Here is a 16,611-nt window from a genome sequence, read left to right as displayed (position 1 = left end):
TCCTCAATACACTTGGTGATGTAGGCAGTGACAGTCTCCGAGTACTCCTGGAGGTCAGTGGAGTGATTGTAAGTGACAGCCTGCTTAAACATATTCCAGTCAGTTGTAGCAAAGCAGTCTTGAAGAGCGTCAGACGACCCTCCTGGCCACGAGTTGATAAGAAGTAAAATTGAAAGTTTGGGGCTTCTAGACCACCCTGTAATTTTGTCATTTGTAATTTTGTTAATGATATTTTTTGGTGAGACACGTTTTAAGTGCGCGCACCCTCTCCGGGAGAGAGCAGCGTGTATCTGAGCGCGCACGTCAGGTTTTGTGCCAGAGCAAAGGAAATCTGCGTAGCACCCCGTCCCAGAATGGAAACCGAGGTCCAGGGGCTGTACGGAGGGATGGCCAGCACACGTACCCTCACCGTGGCAGGTGTGTGGCGAGTCGAATGCCCCACCCACTACGTTCGCGGGGTGACCAGTGAGATTCGCGCTCGCTTATTATATTAATGTGCTTTCGCGTTACTATAATGCAGTCTCGCTGCTGATTCTGCACCGCATAAGTTTTTGTGTAGTGGTGTTGTTGTGTGTTGTAGCGCCCAGTGAGTTAACACAAAGTATGTCTGTAGGCGTGTGGCGGATCTCAACATCTGGACGCGAAGGTGAAAGTGACAGGCCAACTGCTGCGCGTCGTCACGACAGCGTATCATTTCAACGTGTTTTAAAACCTCTGCCAATTTAAAATTCAAAAGCTGTTTAACCAATCCAAACACAAGACACGAAAAGCTGAATGAGTAGCTGGTTTCCGCGCGCTCGTGTCGGTGCGGAACACGGAGAAGACGCGTTCACAGGACAGCAACATTGAACCGAGCTCTTCACTGTGTATCTCTACCTCTACAAACCGAGCAAACTAGCTGCTTTCACAATCCGGCCCACTTTGCTACTCCTCCCCCTCCTGCTGCTCTGCTGTGATTCGTTGTTGTGTCGTCACGTGACTCACTGACACAACGCGCCGAGGAGCAGCGAACTGAGTGAGCGAAGCTGATAGCACCATGAATGAAAGATCAGGATGGCCGAGAGGAAGAGAAGCGTTGTGTGGAGCTATTTTACAGCACTAAATGATAATACTGCAACTTGTGATACATGTAAAAATTTTTAATTTTAGTTTAAATTTTACATTTAAATTTAAATTTAATATAAAAAGAGCATTCGATACTGTGGCAACACTACAAACCTATACAAACACTTAAAAACACATGACAAGGAAAATGCTGAGCTACAAAAACGAAGAAATGAGGAGGGAAATCCATCCACTTCCAGACCCCCGGCACAGAGACAGAGTTCGTTGGGAGAGTCATTTCAGAGAGGCAGAGAATACCCAGGGAGCTTGTAAGAGTAGGCTAATATTATGTTAGTCATGTCATATCGCATCTTCAGCATTAGTTAGAGTGAGATTGCTCAAGAATAAGACATTGCGAGCTGAGAGCAACCTGACTCAACTTTAATTCTACATTTTAGACCTGGGCCTATAATTCCTTCCGCCCGCCCCCCTCGAACATTAGATATCTCACTTTGGTGCAAATGTGTAAAAGTCGTTAAAACAACACTTAAATTATTAAGTTTAATTAATTATTAAAAAATGTAATTGTGTAAAATGTAAATAATTAATTATAATAAGTTAGTACAATTATAAAATGCCTACAGCTAACGGGTGTGCTAATATAATGTCTATTTTAGCATGGCAAACACCTATATTGAGCTGTTGTCTAAGAAAATTAAATATGTTGTTGTTTCTCAATAAAAACCTCTGACTTCAACAGGGGACAGGGTCCAGAAGGTGGGCTCAGGGAATGTAATTGCACAGGTATATTTGTTCTTTGTTTGTTCTTTAGTAATAATTGTTTGCACTTTATTTCATTTGCTTTTAAAACCAGAAAAAAGGGAGAGATTTTTGTTCTTTATTTATTTTTTTTTTATTTTTTTTATTTTTTTAAAGGCTGTAAAGAATTCATTCTACAGTGCCTAATAACTAATAATTTTCTGGACTTCAATACATTAATAAAAAAATATTGCCTAAAGAATTGATCATTCATTTACCTCAGAAATAATGACATACTGCTCTCCCCTACACAAGTATTTTATTTTATTTTTTTTAGTAAAAAGTATCGTATTGGTATCGGTATCGGCAATACTGACCCTATATGTATTTGGTATCGGATCGATACCAAATTTTGCAGTATCGCCCACCACTATTCTGCACCCGTCCTGTGAGCGCCCTCATATGGAATCAGAGTGGAACTGCAACCAGTTCAGAAGCCGGAAGTGTAGTGAGAGTGAAACTTCTCGCCATATTAGACATTCTCTGCCTGTACGCTGTTTGCGTACCCAATTCTCCTGTTTGCTCGAGTTCAAGCCAAACAGTGACAACAGCGCCTACTAGGGTCACAGAATATGATGGTCACAGAATTTAGTGTAACAGGGGTAAGCGAGTGTTTGTTGTCAACTGTTAAGAAGACGTGAAATAAAGTGCGCACATCTGTAATAAAACGTCCCTCACACGGCTCCGGAGGGTGAATAAACGCCCCCTGTAGCAAATCCATGCATTTTTGTAAGGTAAATATCTAGATTTCAAACGTAACACTTTTCCTCACTTCTGCTGACTGTGGGGAACCGGAAGACATGCAGGCGGAAGATGAAAGACGTATGCGTCGCGCCTGCTCCTCTGGGAAATGTAGGAGCAAACAAAACAAAGTTTCCATACTTTAGCAAAGGAAAACCAGTCTCCTCTTAGCTTATCTGGAAATCCTCAGAGGTTTTTCTTCACAAATCCTCGTTTTGTGCTTCTAAATTGTGACCAGCGTTTTGTTTTGTTCTCTCTCCACGCTTGTCATTAACCATGCAGCGCTGACATCAGGGCCGTGCACAGACCTTTTGAGGGGCATGTGCTGAAACTGAAAAAGGGCACCCCCCTCTTTTATATCAAGATTATTGAGTAATCCTTCAATAAACGGAAGAAAATGGTCACATCTTCATGACAAACATTTCATACCAAAAATAATAGTCCAAAAGCTTAGATTTATTCACGATTATAACAACCATAATAATAATATATATATAATTAAGATAATATCCGATAAACAGGGTTTTAAGCTTCTTTTAAACCTATTACAACGCAACCTTCTGTGAGCAGGTCTTGAAGATGTTATGACTTCACTGTGATCCACTGGTATTCCCTCTCCCTATATATTCCTGCTTTTTCGCTATTCCTGTTGGTTTTATAACTAAGTTGTATTATTTGGTTTAACATGATTATGAATGACATTGAGAGAGGGGAGGGTGAGCAATGAGTCACGGATTTTTGACAACCGTTTGAAATATAATTTAAGTAATTATGTCCAACCCAATTCCAGATTATAGAACTATAGCCATACCGTTACTATAACTATATCCAACATGTAGCCGCCTACCTGGCAAAAATTGTGATACTGTGGTGGCACCAGGAGTTGGTCCCCTCTTGTAGGTTTCTTATTCACTGAACGTTCCTAATAAGCCAGCAATGAAAAAATAATCAAAATAGTGTGAAAAGTAAAGTTGCAGTGAAAAGCATTCTGAAGGTTCACGTACACGAGAGTACTGAACTGGAGTAATGATGCTGAAATTCAGCTTGATCCACAAAATTAAATTTAATTTTAAATATATTTCAATTATAGAAACAGTTATTTAAAATGTAAAATATTACAAAATATACTGTTTTTGCTGTATTTGGATCAAATAAATGAAAGCCTTGGAATGAACATGATTTACATTCTGCATGATAAAATTAAAGATTTCACAGTGATTCTCTGTAAAAAAATTTAGTTACTACTACATTACCGGTGTAAAACCAGGTTTTTACTACATTTTATACCTGTTAGGACGAGCGGATAGTATACCATAACATGATGACCTAAGATGTTAATAAATTAGGTGTATCACATCATAAATCAAAGAGAAATTTCCTTATAGATGTTACTAGGTGACGAGGATCACATCGTCGCTTTGTGTAAGTTCCAGTACGAAACCGCGTCGGGGGCGCACCTGTTTGATTTTCCGATGGAAAAACAAATGGATTGTTTGTCGTACTATCAATATATAGTTTGGACCAGCGAATTGTGTGTCACATGTGAATTTTTTGTTTTTTTGTCCGTCATTAAAACTGCGACGGCGCCTCACATTACATTTTCCAATCTACAGGTTACAACTGTTTTTGTACTATAATAGCCTGAGCGCTCACGTTTTTTCTGTGGTAACTGCATTTGGCAAAATCGCATTTTATAAAAGATGATGCTACTGTATGCACAGGCTAGTTAGTGTTGGCCTATGTATGCAGGACTAGATGGCCAAATGTAGCCCCTCGCTCTCGGCGACGTCACACATGTCCTCAGTCAGTGAGTCCACAGACATCAAATATAAAATATGAGCCTTATAACTAGTGTTTAGTAGTACTTATTCAACAACAAGATATTTATTTACCCTTCGCAAAACTTTATTCATCTCAGCTGTTGTCTACTGTGCTCTGCTGTGGAACTTTCAGTTGATCAATGCATATAGAGGGGGCGAGTTACACTTACTGACAGCTGAGGATCGAATAAGAGTTACACACAGCGCGTTTTAAGAACTTTCATGCTAAATATTTGTAAACAGACAGACCGACGTAAAGGGGACAATAGCATTGATTAAAAAAAAAAAAAACACACCACCAAAAAAGGTCCTTCGGAGTGTAAGGCAAAAGGGCATGTGCTCTGCACAGTTAGCCCTACCTTGCACGGCCGTGCTGACATGCTACATCAATATAGATCCCTAATCGCTACTCACTGTGACGTCACCGCTCCTAGCTGGAGGCAAAACATAATGAAGAACTCATAGGCATGCGCGCTAAAATTTTGATGTTTTGACTTTACAATGTCGCTTGGTTGTGTTTTTGGCTGCCAGAATAGAAGGAACAGCACTTTTTGGTTCCAAAGCTAAAGTTTCACCGATCCCGGCCGACATTCCTTCACAGAATTAACGAAGACCATTTGTGGTTGAAATGCAATACGGGCATACAGACTAGCAAGACATATCATAAATAATGCTCGTGTTTGCAGGTGCACTTCATATTAGGTAAAATAATCTATGCTTATGTACTGGTGTGTTTGGTTTTTATCTAGTACAAATCCAACAGAAGTTTATGTTTAATGAGGTGAAAAGAAATTAGCCAACTTCAGGCGCACTAGCTAAGCGGTAAATGTTAAACATAAACATACGGCGATGAGCTGTGTGTGCCAATCCTTTGAATGGTCTCTTAAACCAAATCCACATTGCTAATCATAGTTAGCCCAGCGAGTAGGTTACATTAGGACAATGAAGCCTTGACAAAATTCCCAAGCCACCCGAAAGTTAATTCATATGTTGTCTAGGAAATATCCAAAAACCCTGGTTAAAATGTTTCCAATGAGAACAAGATACAAGAACTACACAGGCTTAGCTAGAACTAAATAAATAAATAGAGGGGTAGGCTACTGTAATGTTATCCACTCTCGTCATTATAATTTTGGTCAGATAACCAGTTTGGTCAGTGAACTGAGAGTGATCAACTGAATTAATTGATAAATGTATGCTAACTCCCACTTTTTTATTATTATTTTTTTTGTCACGGTCCCGCAGAGCCAGTGACTGTACATATTCGGACAGTTCCGAACCTTTCTTTCTGCATCCATGTTTCATAAATACCTCCTAAAACGTGCTAGTTTACGCTTGTCAACATTGCGTCCGCGTTTCTCTTTTTTGCCTCCAGCTAAGCTCCGCCCACCCGGAGACGTTGCAATGTTTACAAACTTTTAAGGGGTCTATAGACTTACATCATATAAAGAAGTTTATGTATTTGGGTAAACAATTTTCCATCTGTATTTAAATATTATGTTCAATATATTCTACACATAACCCAATCCCAGATAAATTGGTATATTTAAATCAAATGCGTGCACATTTAAATATCATACTTGAAAACAGTGACTGTAAATACTATACCAATCCTCTAATACTAATTAGATAAGCTCACACAACTTATCGCTCTATCTTTGAGACTGCATTTTATACATGAATTGCTGTAATTGCTAACATGTTGAGAGGTGGGTTTAATGAATGTTTGCTGATTGATTCTGATTCCCTTGAAGTTTGTTGTTAATCCCGTTGGCTTCTTTGCACATCCTCCCCCAACTTTAGTGTTTCATGCAGATGTGCGTCTGCCATCGAACGGGACGAGTGGTTCTGTGCAAACCTCCTCCGATCTTTGTCCAGCTTAGCTTTATGTACAAGCAGAGAAATCTTTAACTGTATCCTTATAGGCTAATTGTTTGTAGTGCCTTTACTGATAAGGGCCTAAAATGTGGTGTCATTAGCAAACCTGATGGAACTGCAGCTATCAGACATTCATCACAGTGTGTAGTGGCATCTGCACGAAATCAGTTTTTTTTTTGTCCCCTGATGTATATTACTTAAGAAGAGATTGATGATATTTTTTTTTGTTTGTTTGTTTGTTTGGTGGTAGTGGTGTAGACAAAGTTAGGTTTCTTACTGGAACTACAAGCTACTTTTATTTTTGTTAATGTACAACAGTTTTATGATGAACACAGTACCAGTCAACTAACATTACCATTAAGTGTCCCATTAACATGCTACTTTATGAATTTTTAATTTTTTTATTTTTTTTGCTGCTGCTGGCTGTCTGTGTTGTTGGTGTTGTAGGACCATTCATGTAAAAATGTTCTGAAACCCGTAAGTAACATTAAAAAATAAAAAGAAAAATGTTTAAATGAATGGCCAACTAAAACAATTCAGAAATAAAAATCCATACTAATCCGTTTTTTGTGCTAATATTTTTGTAATAATGACCACTGTATTGTGGTTTGTGTTTCCATTTTTTGTCTGAGATAAATTCAGTTAAACTGAATTCCATTGTTAACTCAATATCTTTTATAGTTGTGGTAAAATTTGTGAACTCAATATTTTTATTTATTATCTTGTTATATGTTTAGGAATCTCCCCAAGGAATTGCCATCAAATGCAGGTAAAAAAAATGATACACTGGTGTTTTTATTCAGATAAGTTTCAAACAGACATCATCAGAACAAATGATCTTTTGCCTATGTAGATTCCTTAAAAGTTTTCAAAAACATATATAATGTTCATTAGCCTACTTGAAGAGATTTGCTCTGTTTGTCTGGTTTTACACACACATTATACACCTGCTCCAAACATGAATTTTGCAGTTTTCGGTCTGTTTTTACAAGTTGCTTAGATAAGGACTATAACATAATGGATTAGATCCAGTCAATCATTTAGATAACAGTTTGTCGACATATCTAACAATTCAAGTGGGTTTTCATTTCCTGATCGTTCTTTTGGCAGATGCCTTAAAGTACCATATGATCTTCAGCAAAAGCCGTCTCCAGCACCAGCAGCAGAGAACTGTATTAAGCTTCTTCTTATAACTCATCACACATGAACACACAGAGAATGGGGTTCCGATCTATCTTTTTGTTGTTTAGAGAACAGCACATAAATTGTGCATTAAAATTTTATTTGTTTAAAAGGTTTACAGTTTTCTAATTACTATTGTGGGACATTGGGACTAGTTTTGATGGCGGATTAGCCACTGTTTATAGAATTCTGGCAATGGAATTCCTAAAAGTGTTTTCCACAATCCTAGAAATACCAGGGGATTTCCAAATGTGTGATTTCCAGACCTGGAATAGTCATTTAAATTTATACTAGTCAAAATTTCATTTTTTGTAGATGGGATCAGTGTTTTCTTCAGTTAGATCTCTCTAAGAATGATTTTACCCCAATTCTCATTGGATCAAAATGACTTTGCCGCTAATGTAAACAGACCAATTAGGTCAAGAACCCTTACATATGTTTTTTTTTTGTTTTATGTTAATGCCAGTGCGTGTTTGCACTATCAGATCCAGGCTATTACAAGTTCAACTAAACAGACAAAATAAACATAAAACAAGTATAAATGTTAACTAAAATAAAATGTCTGAATGTAGTCACCAATTTCCCATTTTCATTGAGTTTACTTGAGATACTAAATAACTAAACCAATACTTGACTACAAATTAAAAGAAAAATTAGGTATATATAAAAACTACAAAAATGACAAAAACACAACAAACTTTATGACAAACTAAAAATTTAAATAAGTTTTGTAACAGTTGTACTGGGTCACTTTTTGTTCCCAGTAGTTCTTTTGTGTGCAACATTAGAGCTATACCAATCAGTAAGGGGGCCCTCTGTATTAGTTGCTCTCGTATGCCTAAAATTGGGTAAAGTCCAGCATTAGGCAGACAGTTATGTGCGCCCAGCACAGTGAATAGTCTTCTCCTTTGGTGGTGCCCTGGTTGAGAACAATATGTTTCTAACTCTGTAATATGTTTTGTATATATTTAAGTTTTATATTTATATGCTTACGGTTAGGGGGGGGGGGGGGGGGGGGGGGTGGGGGGTTTACACCTAAACATTTGTTGGTTGTATGTTTGTTTAAATGCAGAGGGTGTTCTTGTCTTAAAAGGAAGCAGCACAAAGATAAACAGGACTGATAGGCAAAGGGCTAAACTGTCCCTCTCCTCCAAACATCTTCTCATTTTATTATGATCAACCAACGGATGCATTGTTTCGCTGGTTTCAGAGTCTTCCTTGCTTCATTTAAGGACTGTTGGTCTCATGTTTTTTTCCACAGATGTTTCACACTTTGACAAAATGCTACTTATGGGTCATATCTATGAACTGATGGACTCTGATGGCCTATCATTTGTTTTTCCTCAAGCTCGCGAGACGTTAGTTAATATCCTGTGAAAGTCATTTGGACTTTTGTTGATGTGAATGTGCGACATCACAGCATTCCTTTAATACCCATGCTCGCTGACATGAATCAGTCTCTGGGGTCCCTCAATCTTTATGTGCCCTCAAAAAGTTAGTGTTTTTTGACAAGTTAAAAATACAAAAATTTTGAGCAAAAACTATAACAGTATTCTCCTTGAGACTAAAATATCACTGCTAGAGTCTCCCTTTGCAAGTGACTTGCTGTAAAGGCATCTTTTTTCACCCTCAAAAAATCATTATTCTTTGTTGTAATCCTTTTAGGGGGGGGGAGTGAGGGGGAGGGGGGTTTTTATTCAACTTGACACATTTAAGGTGTCTAAGGTTCGTTTGGATTGCTTCATTTTTCTCCTAGTGTGTAGTTGTCATTGTATTGGTATTTCAATTTTTAATAACACTTTTTTAACAAGGATTACTAAGTATCGTGATAGCAATTGCTCCTTGTTGAATGTTAATGGTTAACTAATGAGGTTCTTATTGTTGTAAGTGATACCGACCCCTTGGTCTTTATAGTTCTTTTGCATCTTGACATCTGTGTAAAACTTGTAAGCTTTAGATCAGATTTTGTTGCCTGGTATGGGCTGTTGTATTGGAGTTGATAATGTGTGCTAGTAGTTTTTGTTATAAGAGAAAAGTGTATTTAACCTTGTTATACGGTTTTATGACCCGTTGTTTTAAGCTAAAATTTCAATACAGTGAGGATATTACCGTGATAAAATACATTAGCAATTTAATCGCGAATCCGGAAAATTTTAATGTCGGCATATCCCTAGTTGAGATAGTTGAATTGGTGTTTTTTTTTTTTTTTACATTAGCCAAAACTCATCACAATTACACACAAAAACAAAGACGTAAGCTACTTCAGTCCTGTGGTGCCCTGATTTATCTTTATACACAAGTTTCACAATTAGATTTGAATTACTTAAATAAATTAACTTTTCCACAACATTCCCTACATTTATTTAGATGCACCCGGTATGGTTAAGGTGGAAGGAGGACTCCCGTAAAGAACATCTGAGATACGTGAGAACATAAAAATGCTTCCAGGAAATGTATGGACCGTGAGTTCACATGCATAATCAAATCTTGACCTTTCATGTCGAGCATTTACAGAAGGCTATTAGTTTACAAAAGTATTTCGAACGTTGAGTAAAGAGATCGAATGGAAACAAAGAAGATAATATAAACTATATAGAAATATAACGCAATATAATAGTCCTAATAATAATAAATAATATGATTAGTATTATTAGAATATACAAATATTACGGGGAAAAGACGAGCAGTTAATGTAACTTACAAGACTGTAGGATGTATAAAATGTTGTCTTATAGGCCTATTTTAATTTATGCCACTTTTAAAAAAAAAAATGTACACATTTCTTCAGGATAAACTTCATTTGAATGCTGACTATCACATGATAATAAAGTTTAGTAATCCAAGTGCATATGGTTACTATACTAATTTAATAATGAAATATTTTCTATAATAAATATGAGAATAATTTCATGAATTCAAAATAAAATTATTAATAAATAAATCTCTGATAATCCCGGGTTGCCATGGTAACGCAGGTTTGTTTAAAACGCAGAACGAAAAATGGATGTCTTCCCTCACATAACATCTTGAGGCAACGACATTAGGATCTCATTACCTCGACAAAATGATCCTCATGGGCCCGACATAATATGTCCTTCCCACGAGTTTTAATATGAACGTTCCCACTAATTAATATCTCGTGGCTATGACAGGATTATCACTTTCCCAACAGTTTTATGTTGTTGGCCAACGACAAAACGAATTGGACCGACCATATCCTCTCCCGGGCACCGTGGTAAAGCAACAAATCGTCCTCTGCATTACCAGGGTCTCCTCTCCCAAACTCACGGTCATCCTGAATATCGTATGGGAACCATTCCGAATGACTTATTTTTATCACACATTGCTTTTTTCAGCAGAATTGCAGCATGCTTATTCAGTTCACCTTGATAGGCTAATGGTAGGATTGTAAATTTTTTTACAAAATGAAATATTTATGTAAGTGGTTATTTAGTTTCTAATATTTGGTTGTGATCTACAGATGGAATATCATTAACTATAATGAAACACCGCCGTTTTTTTTGCAAATGTCTTTCTTTCATTACTACATTCATACATTTTTGAATCACAACCTAAAATAGCAATAAATATACAGTAGCAAAAAGAAACATAATAATGTTAAATGTATTGCATCACTGCTAATATTATTAGTAATACTTGTGAGTTGAATGCTTTGGGCATGTTTTTTTTTTTTTTTTTTTTTTGGCATGTGCATGGTTGTACTTGCAAGTTTTAAGTTGTGTGTCTGAGCCGATCACTGAACTTCCATTACAATCACCAACAGAGGTCATCTTTCCACAAAAGACTCCCTCGCACTACTACACAGTACCCCTGGAATACATTTCCCATGCTCCTTGCACCTATCACATTCACCTAGTAAAACAATAACACGCCACGCTGCAACCACTTCACACACACAGCACAATCATCAGAACATGCTTTTACTAGAGCATTGGACTTCTTACGCACACGCCGAGTATTGGTCTGCACATATCCCTCCCCTAGCGATAGGCTGCGATAACCAAGCCATCCCATGTTTTGTTTTCATAGTCTTGTTACAGTTTATACTTTTCATAGTCTTGTTTCCGTTTAATAGTTTTTCATAGTTTCAGTCTTTTTGTTGCTTTTGCCCGGTTTACTCGTGTTTTGACCCTTTGCTCTGAATTCTGGATTACCTCTCTTGCTTAGCCCCTCTGGATATTATCGCTCAAAGAGCCCCACATGCCCCTAGGATTACTCCTTGTTTCTTGCCCCCTATATACCTGTTTGCCAGTGTTGGACCCATGCCGTTATGACCACGTCTCTGGCCAATAAAGCTTGCAGATGGATTCTGCACTCGCTCGCATCTTCTCGTCAGCCCCGTTACGTGTGGGGTATTTTGTTTCAATATATTTATAGTCATTTCCCATGAAACTATCCACACCTATAATCTAGGCCCCTACACAAAATAATAGATATCAATCAATATAATTACATGTCATAGATAACCTAAATAAAGGCGCATTTTTGCACTTTAACAATACATGTTATTGACAGATGACAGCATGGGCTCAGCTGAAGAACAACGGTTTCAAGCCGCTAGCTATGATGGCTGACGTGAAACCATGTTCCGAAAGCGTTTGTCAAGTAATCCCGAAGCCGCAGCTGTGTCGAAACACTGATCCGAAGCGTGAATTCAATAACACCCATGTCCATGTGACTAACGTCTAAATTGAAGCCTTGAAGTGTTTTCACAAGTGTTTCGACAGTGGCATGGGTCCGGCCGAATCATCATTTGATTGACACTATCGGGGTACAGACCACACAATCACAACATCTGTATAACAGGCGAAGTCAACGCATCTGGACCTCTGGTGGTTTTTGTGATGAGGATTTTTTCAATGGCTGGAGAATTATTTGTAAAAAAAGAAGTAGACTAAGTCCTATCGCACAGCCGAGTACCTTTAATATTTTTGAATAAAATCTCTAAAAAACGTGAGACATTGTGTGCTTGATTTCTTTTATTAATAATTCTTTTTTCATGACCAAAATAACATTTATGCACATTTGTGAAGCCTACAGGTTTACAAGCTTCACATATTAGAAAACCTACAAATAATAAAAACAACACATTTTTTTAATGGCTCGTTGTCAGATTGTTTCAGATCAACACCCTGCAAGTGACCACTAGGGTGCACCGTTGTTTCAGTGGGTGCCACGGACGGTGTGAGATGGGGTCAGATTGAGTTCGAAGCCTCGACACAATATGGCACATTTGCGTTTCAAACTGTTTTATTGCTTCACGAAGCCTCGATCTGCCCACCACGGAGGATGACTTGTTTCACATGTAACTACAACTCCTCAAAAGGCAAAGGAATATAGCTCGAATATTGTTTACAGAGGAAATTGGTAGGAGTTATTCCCGTTTTCTGTGTCTGTTTTCACTTGCAAAGATTGGGCCAATTCCTTTGGCAGCAGACTTTTCGCTGAATGTTGCTATTGTGTCTATTAAAATGTTTACGTCTGAATGTTTTATTTTTTTATAAATGTTTTTAAAATGTTGACTTTATAAAAGAAAAACATTACATTTATATATTTTGCAAACACTATGGGAACATTACTTTTGAATGTTCCCTGAACCCTTGAACATTCTGAAACAATTAGTGAACTTGTTTTGTGGCAGAATAAACAAAATTAAATAATTCTGATAATGAGACAAAATATGACCAATTGTCTTTGAGTTTTATTTTCTGGCAAGAAAACGGCCAGCAGTCGTACAGTTACTAAAAAGTGTGCCACAGAGTGTGAACAGTGAAGGGAGGGGCATCCTTCCTCTTATAGTCTCATCTCTCAGAATGTTATCTCTCTGGCTAATGATGGTATTTTCAAACACATTTCGTAAGACTTACTTTATGCAGCTTCTTCGCTGGAGACCCTCCTGTCACGTACCAACACCCTTTTAACCATTCCATTCCAATTCCATATTAGAATAAGGATTGTGTGTGCTCTTTTACTGTCACACACATCTTAAAGATCAATAGCTGTTCTTTGTTTTGTTAAATCAGCAAAGAAGCATGTGACTCGAAGCAGTGCAGAAAATACAAATATAACACAATGTTCAATAAGTGTATTATATTAAGAAAACATACCATTACATATTTAAAAAAAATGTTGGATGAACGTCCATATAGAACAATTCAGAAATAAAATGTTCCAAAAATGTTTTTGTGCAGATGGTATATTCCCCATGTTTTATCCCATATATGTCATCAGTTAAACTGATTAATCCTATTTATTTTTTTATTGTTTAGTTCCCCCTATTTGCTCCTCTTTAGGGAAAACCATTCAATAAGAATTTGCTACTGCGAGGGCATAAATATAGGAATGTTTAGTAAATTGCCATCAAATAGAGGTTTAAAAAATGTTGATACACTGTGGTTTTATTCTGAATAAAGTTTACAACAGAAATCAGCAGAACAAAATGAGCTTTTTATTTAGATTCATGAAAAGTTTCACAAAATGTTCATTAGCTTGAAGAGAGTTTTCTCTGTTTGGTTTTACCAACACACATTATACACAGTCATGCTCCAAACTTGAATTTTGCAGTTGCTGCGTTTTTTACAAGTTGCTAGTATAGGACTATGAACATACGGGATTAGATCCAGGTTTTATCATTTAGAGACCAGTTTTTTTTACATATCTAACAATTCAATTGGGTTTTCATGTCTCTGCTCGTTCTTTTGCACCTGCCTAAAGTCCAGATGATCTTCAGCAAAAGCTGTCTCCAGCACCAGCAGCAGAGACTGTTTAAGCTTCTTCTTATACTCATCACACATGAACACATAGAGAATGGGGTTCAGACAGCTGTTTAGATAAACCAGGTAGGCACTGACAGTCAGAACTATCCCAAATACTTTTGTTATTATTACATAATCACTCCAGTTATTTCCTACTACAGTTACTGCATAAAAACCGCAAACAAAGGATGGAAAGCAACATATGAAAAAAGCCAGAGTTACAGTTATAATGACCCGGTACGACCTGAGCTGCTTCACCCTTTTGAGGCGTTTGATTCGTACTCCAATAGCTGTGTATGAAGGATGCAATCAATGCAGCCATGCAATGATCAGAAAGGGGAAGAGGAAGCTCAGTGTAAAATTATATGTGATCAGAGACACAGGAGTAAACAGTTCAAATGTGTTGTATCCGATGCATGAAACCCACCCAATTATGCAGATGATCTTGGCTTTAAGTAAAGTTCGTTTATTTTGAGCCCAAACAACCATCCATGTGCACAGGCATCGGTCCAGACTGATAACTACAAGAAAAAAAAATACTAGCAGACTGATTTAGTGTTAACATGATGCAAATGTATATCAGTAAGTTAAGGTTCCAAGGGCCCAAAACTGAGAGAAGAAATATGATTGGAGACAACATGAAGAGGAAGTCTGCAATCGCCAAGTTGAGAAACCAATGGAGTTTGACTGTTTTGTCTTCTTCTGCAGCCAGTCAGAAATATTACAAGCCCATTTCCAATGAGACCCACTACAATGGTGGCAATGAAAATGCATAATACAAAGATTCCCAAAGCTTGTACAATCCCTCTTGCTGCTAGTGGTGTTATGTGCTGTGCCTCCGTCATGTTTTCAGCTTCAGAACTGGTGTCCTCTACAACAAAGAAGAAAGAAAACAGAAACACAACGAGGGCTGATTTAAGGTCTGTTTTGAAACATCATCTTATCGTTGTGGTGTTTTCTCGTGTGCAATAATATTTTTGCATGCAGTACATCACACCAAAATGCCATTTTTTGTTTATCCTTCTGGTGATTACAAAACCTAAAATAAACCTAAAATTAAAATTGTGTTCAGTTTTGTTATCTCAAGTCAGACTGATAATCATGATAGTCTATAGCATCAAATGCACAGAGGAGCAAAAAAATAAATAAAAATTAAATAAACTGACAAGTTTTTTTTTTTTTAATGACCATATGACCGTTTTTTTATACTACTGAGTTATGAAAACCTTTGCACTGACCTCTCACTTTATGGCAATCATACATGTACCAGACACTGACCAGAGTTTACAAACGATTAATTTCATCACTTGAATTTTTTACTGAGAAATTATTACTAATTGTGAAAGATGTGTTTCTGAATGAACTGTGATAAAAAACGAAAAAAATTAATGCACAGAACTGCTGAGTTTGAAAAACTAGATATTGAAAATGTTTGAGTATAATCAAATTAGAAAAAGTAATGGGCTGAAATCTAAAATCTAAAAATCTTGCCAGTTTGAATCTTTTCGTTTAAACTTAAAAAAAAAAAAAATTAAGCTGAAATTGGTTTATTTATATTTTACATATTAAGTAATGAAAAAACATATTTTGCCGTGACTTGTTCATATCATTTTTACATTGCCTCTGTATGTGTGCATGGATTGATTTTTTTACACAAATTTGCATTTACTACACTCTAATAGTTATATATAAAAACATAATATGAATAATACACATACCCATTTTTTGAGCTGTTGGTTCACTGGAACAAGTCGAGTCTTGATCTTGCACTGTCTTCTTGGATCTGTTGGTTTTATACTAGATAGTAAAGTCTGGTATTTCATGAATAAGGGCTGATTTGTTGTGATAAGGGCCTAAAATGTGGTGTCATTAGCAAACTTGATGTTACTGCAGCTATCAGGACATCATCCGTGGGTAGTGGGCATCTGCCTGCAGCATCTTTGCCATGATGCATACTTTAAAGAAGAGACATAAATTTTTTTGTTCTGTGCGCTTTTTTTTTTTTACTTGGTGGTGTTAGTGGTGTGCAGACTACTTGGTATATCTTACTGTTACTACAGCTACTTTGAAATTTTGTTTTCATAACACGTTCAACAATTTTATTTTTTACATTCTGATTGGCCATCGCTGCATCCCAGTGGTCTTATTTTCTCATTTCTGTGTTTAGTGTATATCAGTCTGCTCATTCAAATCAAAGGCTGCTTCACACCATGAAGAGACATCCTTTAATGATAAAAGGCTGCCAACTCAATTTTCTCATGTCACAGATCCATTTTCTCACCTGCAGTGAAAAATTGCAGCTGTAGTGGGACTTTGATTCTCCTCATGAAGTCAAACACATCAGAACCCAT

General features: G+C 37.0%; 1 pseudogene; it reads right to left on the bottom strand.

Moving 5' to 3' along the window:
* The window catches only part of LOC122147827, a 57,398-nt pseudogene extending 40,787 nt beyond the window's left edge, over nucleotides 1-16,611 (bottom strand).

Source organism: Cyprinus carpio, chromosome A15 (assembly GCF_018340385.1).
Source record: "Cyprinus carpio isolate SPL01 chromosome A15, ASM1834038v1, whole genome shotgun sequence".
Classification (NCBI taxonomy): Eukaryota; Metazoa; Chordata; class Actinopteri; order Cypriniformes; family Cyprinidae; genus Cyprinus; species Cyprinus carpio.
This window is presented reverse-complemented; position numbering and strand designations above follow the sequence as displayed.